Below are 6,908 nucleotides of genomic sequence, written 5' to 3'. Positions count from 1 at the left end.
GACTTTGGTTTCTTTTGCATTGAGGTGCAACCCACACTTAAGTTTGCAGTCTTTTGATCTTCATCACTAAGTATTTTAAGTATTTCAGCAATACTTAAGGTTGTATATGTATATTACAGTTTTCTAATGAATCTTCCTTCAATCCTGATGCCACATTATTGTTAATATAATCCAACTTCTTAGATTATTTTCTCAGCATACAGATGGAATAAATATGGTGAAAGAATGTAACCCTGGTTCAATGTCCAGTTACTGTGTGTGGAGATGCACATTTGTAATTTCACAATCTCATGGAACTTTTTAGATTAGGTGGCATATTACCAGATATAAATTATTTGTTTATGGGAGATTATGTTGACAAAGGATATTACTCAGCTGAACAGTTACACTGCTTATAGCTCTTCAGGTTCATTACTGTGAATGCATCACCATTCTTCAATGGAATCATGAAAACAGACAGATCACACAAGTATATGGTCTCTGTGATGAATGTTTAAGGAAATAGGGAAATGTGTGGAAATATATTACAGAACTTTTGACAATCTTCCTCTCACTGCCTTGGTAGATTGGCAGATCTTCTGTGTACACGGTGGCCTCTCACCATCCATAGATCCATTGGATCACATCAGAGCACTTGATTGCCTACAGGAAGTTCCCCCTGAGGGCCCAATGTGTGACTTGCTGTGGTCAGATCCAGATGACTGAGGTGGTTGGAATATATCTCCTCGAGGAGCTGGTAACACCTTTGAACAAGGTATTTCTGAGACCTTTAATCATGCAAGTGGTCTCACGTTGGTGTCTAGAGCTCACCAACTGGTTATAGAGGGGTATAACTGGTGCCATGAAAAGAATGTTGTGACAATTTTCAGTGCTCCAAACTACGTTGTCATTGTGGCAACCTAGCTGCAGTCATGGAACTTGATGACACTGTAAAATACTCTTTCTTGCAGTTTGACCCAGCACCTCGCAGAGGCGAGCTACATGTTACTCGTCGTACACCAGACTACTTCCTGTAATGAAATTTTAAACTTGTACAGTATTGCCATGAGCCAAATGGCAATGGAACCTAATGGAAATGGGAAGAGCAACAGTAACTCCAAAGTGTCAGAGAAGTTAACATTCCAAAAACTTGTATTCACACAGACCAAACGATATGCCATATAAAAATACAAAGCCTCTTATCATCATAGCTGTGATCACTTTAGAATGAACCAGTTCATTGCATGCTAAAGAGACATTGTTGGTCAAGAAACCAGTTTCTTGCATAGAGCTATTTGTAGTTACTTTTGCTTTCTCTGAAAGACTGCAAATATTAAGATGTAAACATTAGCACCTCATGAATACAATTTAGCTTTCATTAGCTATAGCTTTACTCAACATGACTATAGATAAGGATTGCAGTAAACAATCATTGGAACTTAATGAACATTTAAAAAAATAAGTACCAAGGCCTCCCCTCTACTTGTGTGTTTTGAAAGCATTTTGTTTCTTTTCAGGGATACTGTTTAATTTCATTGTATGATTTGTCTGCACTCACTTTATTTCCCCTCTCAATCTCAGCCCCATGTTGTTCTTTGTTACTGTCAAAACCTGGTGAGTTGTTCTGAACAGAACTGTCCCTCTCCTTTCCTTCCCCCTGTAGGACAATGGTACTGCTCAAGAGCACTGCAGTGGTTTTCATAATAAATTTGTTAACTAAGGGGTGGGAGGAGTCTCTCTGGGAAAGTATATAACTGCTGTTGAAAGAAAAATACTTTTACCTAATATTTAGAACACATTAAAGATATTTGCTGCCACCAGAAATACGAATTATTGTACTGGAAGTGCAATAAGGCAAGAACAAAAGAAGGGATAAAAGAAGACATAATGATTAGGAAGAAAAATCCACTTTTGTTCCCAAAAAGTTATGATCATGTATGTAGAAAATCCTCAAGGGAATTTTCTGAATAAAGAAACCTGCAACAACAAGTGATCTCAACAATGTCACAAAAAGTACATCTAACTTATAACAATAAGTGAAATTTCATTGTATTAGCCCAAAAAATTTGAAAACAACATTTATAAGATTTTATTTATAGTATCATTTAAAAACAAAATCTTAAATTTTAAAAAATCTATTTAAGGTTTTTATTGTGGATTGAGTAAAAGTTTACAGGGCAGATCAAAAACAAAAATTTTTAAGAGATAAATTTAAAATAATGTGTTCAAGAATGTATACTGAGAAGTAAGTGGCATTGAGAAAAAAACTAGGTATCCTAATATAAATGGAAAAATAGCCATGTAAATATGTAAGGAAAGTTTCTTTTATTGAAATGTCAGTCCTACCAAAACAGATCCATAATACAGTGTCATCCCAATAAAAATATCTGAAGAGCTATTTTGGAAGTTTACAAGTCTATTTTAACATACAGAAAGTTATGAGATGGACCTAAGATAGTAAAATGTAATTTGGAAAAAGTATACAAATTTGTATAATTTTCACTGCCTGGTTCTAAGTAATCAGTAGTCAGGACAATGTGGTGTTGATGTAGGATTAGACCTTCAGACATGAAGATTAATGAAACTATGTAAATAGTAGAGAAATAGAAACAATTATACATGTCCTACAAATAAACACACCCAAATTGGCATTCAATGAAAGTGCCAAGTTCATTCGATGGTGAACCGGTAGTCTTTTCAAAAATTACCACAAGAAAAATTTTATTTACTTTGGGAAAATTGTGATTCTTGATATTTACCTATGCTGTATGAAAACTTTAAACTGAAAAGGATGTTAAAACTTGAACATATACATATTCTAAAAGAAAAAAAATCTTCAGAACCTTAGACAGGCAAATGTTTTCAGGTGACACACAAAAACAAAGCAAAACCACAACACAAATAAACTGTTATATATAAAAGCAAAAATTGCTAAACTGGACTATATTCAGGTCATCATTAAAAAAAAAAAAAAAAAAGGCTAGTTGCAGGCTGGAAGAAAATACGTGTAATACATGCAAAATGAAATCTTTGACATCTTCAATATTTTCTCCATGTATCTTAATGGTATGTGTTGGTTCAGATGTGAGGATTTTTGGTTTCTTTACAATGAGATGCAACATATACCAGAGGCTGTGGTCCTTGATCTTCATCAGTATTTTAAGTCCTCTTTGCTTTCAGCAAGCAAGGTTGTATCATCCAATCCTGATGCCATATCCTTTTTCATATAATCTGGCTTCTCAGATGATTTACTCATCATACAGATTAAATAATATGATGAAAGAATATAATTCTGGCACACACCTTTTCTGATTCTATTTCCACAAATTTTATGAACTCAGTTGGTCACCTCAAATGAGAATAACAACAAGTTAACTTACTGTTGCCAATTGCCTTCTGATCCAGGAAGGTTTTTCTTCTAACGGGCATTTTTATATGCCCTCTACCATGCCCTCTAAATTTCCAGAGTGTTTTACAAAGGCCTAGTCCTGGTGCAAGGAGCTCTTGTAGCATAGTGGTTACAAATCGGGCTGTGAAACTTAAGGTCAGCAGTTTGAAACTACCAGCTATTCTGTGGGAGAAAAATTAGGCTTTCTGCTCCCATGAAGATTTATAGCCTCAGAAACCCTGTACAGGGTCGCTATGAGTCAGAACTGACTACACGCCACATAACCACCACCACCAGTCCTGATGCAGAAAGCACCAGAAGAAGATGGAAGGAATACACAGAGTCACTGTACTAAAAAGAAATGATCAATGTACAACCATTTCAAGAGGTACAATATGATCAAGAGCCAATGATCCTGAAGGAAAAAGTCCAAGGTACATTGAAGGCATCGGCAAAGGATAAGGTACTGGGAATTGATGGAATACAAATTGAAAATTTTCAACAAACATATGCGACACTGGAGGCACTCACACATCTATGTCAAGAAATTTGGAAGACAACTACCTGCCAGTTGACTGGGAAAGATCCATACTTGTGCTCTTTGAACACGTTAATGAGGTTTTTAGTAGCAGATTTGCCTAATGCTAAACATTGCTTAATTTCTTGACTGCTGCTTCTATAAAAAATAAAGTCTTTAACAGGTACAATCTAGTAATCATTTATCTTGATGTTATGTGTTGGTCAAGTTGTGAGAATTCTTGTTTTCTTTAAATTGAGGTGCAATCCATACTGAAGGCTGTGGTCTTTGATCTTCATCAGTGAGTATTTTAGTCCTCTTCACTTTCAGCAATCAAGGTTGTATCATCTATGTATCACAAGTTGTTAATGAGTTTTCCTCCAATCCTGATGCCATGTGCTTCAGATAATCTACTTTCTTTGGTTATTTGATCAGCACTCAAATTGAAAAAGTATGGCAAAAGTACAAAGCACTGAGACACAACTGTCCTGGTTTTAAAACATTCACTAACCCCTTGTTCTGTTCAAATGGCTCATTCATTTCCTATACACAGGTTCCTCACGAACACAATTAAGAGTTCTGGAATACCCATTCTGTGCTATGTTATGCATAGGTTGTTATGATCCACACAGTTGAAAGTCTTTGCATAGTCAATAAAGCACAAATAAACATCTTTCTGGTATTCTCTACTCTCATCCAAGATCCATCTGACATCAACAATGATATCCCTACTTCCACATCCTCTTCTTAATCCAGCTATAGTTTCTGGAAGCTCCCTATCATATTAATGATATTTTTGGATGATTTCTACATTTTGTTGGATCATCTTTTTTGCAACGGACACAAACAGAGATATATTCCAATATTTTGACCAACAAGCCAGCTTCCAAATTTCTTGGCATAGATGAGTGAGCACCTCAACTGCTGCATCAGTTTGTTGAAAGATTTCAATTTACATTCCACCAATTCCTGGAGCCTTGTTTTTGCCAGTGCCTTAAATGCACCTGGGACTTTTTCCTTCATTGTCATCAGTTCTTGATCATATGCTACCTCTTGAAATGGTGGAATATTGGTACAGTAACTCCATGTATGTCTTCAATCTTCTTGTGATGCTTTCTGCATTATTCAATATTTGACCATGGAGTCCTTCAATATTTCAAGTCAAGGGTTGAATTTTTTCTTCAGTTCTTTCAGCTTGAGAAATACTGAGCATGTTTGTCACTTTTGATTTTTCTAATTTCAGGTCTTTGCACATTGCATCATAATATTTGACTTTGTGTTCTCTAGATGCCCCTTGAAATATTTTGTTCAGCTCTTACTTCCTCATTTATTTCATTAGTTTTAGAATCTCTACCCTGGAAAGCAAGTTTTAGGGTTTCTTCTGAAACCCATTTTTGTCATTTCTTTCTTTCCTGATTTTTGTTTCCTTCCTGTATGATGTTTCTGATATCATCCCACAGTACTTCTGGTCATCAGTCATCAGTGTTTAAAACCATAAATCTATTTTTGAGATGGTCTTTAAGATCAGATAGGATATGTTCAAGGTCATATTTTGGCTCTTATGGACTTGCTTTAATTTTCTTCAGCTTCAGCCTGAACTTTCTGTAGCATCTAGAAACTTTCTAATCCAGAATCCCATTTCTCAGGAGTTTTCCAAAAGCTCTAGTCTGCATAAGTATGTGCAGCACACAACTCCCAAATCATGTCTGAATGTGGATTGTTGTTGTTAAGTGCCTTTGAGTCGGCTGCGACTCATAGCAACCTTCCATAGGGTTTCAGAGTAGCCACTAGTGGGTTTGAGCTGATAACCTTGTGGTTCACAGTACAGTGCTGATCCTACAGTGCCACACCAGGAGTCCATAAAGGCAGGTTGAGTGAGATTAAGTTCTGTAGCTCAGATGTAATCTGCAGTTTCTGTTGTTGCTGTTAAGTGCCATTGAGTCAGTTCTGAACCATAGTGACCCTATATAGGGTTTTCGAGGAGTGACTCAGTTCAAATGGCTTTATAGTCTGGCACATTCACCCACAGTACCACACCAGGACTGCAATTTCTGTAGTGCTATTCAAATTCATGTTTCTTCAAAAGTGTTTTATGGATATTCCCAGATATAGAATTTGCATTCTCCCAAATCCAAATGAACAAACCAAACATTGGGCCTCCTTCATATTCTTGGGGGTAAGTAGCATAACCAATTTATTTTTTATAACCTGTAGAATGTCATGGGTGGCTACTGCCAAAGTTACTCCCAAGAAATTTTCCATTTTGGTAGGGCCCTCAATATATGCTGAACTTATTAACCAGTGTCTTTTGGTCATTTAGGCCACCACTATAGTCACTGGAGAAGGATATCATGTTTGGTAAGGTGGAAGGTCATAGAAAAAGAGGAAGACCCCCAACCAGATGGATTGGCCAAGTGGCAGCATTGATGGACTCAAGCGTGGCAACAGTAGTGAGGTTGGCCCAGGATTGGGGACTGTTTCATTCTGCTGTGCATAAGGTCACTATGAGTTGGTACCAACTCTATGGCACCTAAAAACAACAACAACAAAAAAATATTCAAATCAGCTTTAGTTTGTTCTTTGTGTTTAATATTAACTTACTATCATCAATGTAATGTACCATTACAGTTGAAACCTGCACTAAGTCCAAATCTCTTCTAAAACAACTATGATGGTAATTTGTTGAATTCAAGTAATCGAGTAGTAATACAGTGAAAGCAAATGGGATACTTTTCCTGAGTTGTCTCTTTTCTGAGATGGGAATTGAGAAAAGACATTTGCAAAATGAATCATTGAGTATCAGTCTCCTTTAGCATGCTGTATTTATTTGTACCATGTCTGAAACTGGTGAAGCCACAGAGCGTTATTGTCACATGCCTTCATGTTACATTACTTTATTTAGGCCTTTATAGTCTATTGTCTTCATCAATAAATGTTTTAAGTCCTTTTCACTTTCAGCAAGCAAGGTTGTATCATCTGCATATCACAGGTTGTTAATGAGCCTTCCTCCAATCCTGATGCCAC

The 6,908-nt window shown here is 36.4% G+C and overlaps 1 pseudogene; it reads left to right on the top strand.

Annotated features, from left to right (window-relative positions):
• The first annotated feature begins 233 nt into the window (after positions 1 to 233).
• Positions 234 to 1,016, top strand: LOC102826214 (annotated as a pseudogene).
• The last annotated feature ends 5,892 nt before the right edge of the window (positions 1,017 to 6,908 follow it).

The sequence above is a fragment of the Chrysochloris asiatica genome, unplaced genomic scaffold (assembly GCF_000296735.1).
Source record: "Chrysochloris asiatica unplaced genomic scaffold, ChrAsi1.0 scaffold00288, whole genome shotgun sequence".
Lineage (NCBI taxonomy): Eukaryota > Metazoa > Chordata > Mammalia > Afrosoricida > Chrysochloridae > Chrysochloris > Chrysochloris asiatica.
Note: the sequence above shows the minus strand (reverse complement) of the source record. Positions and strands in the feature narration are given on the sequence as shown.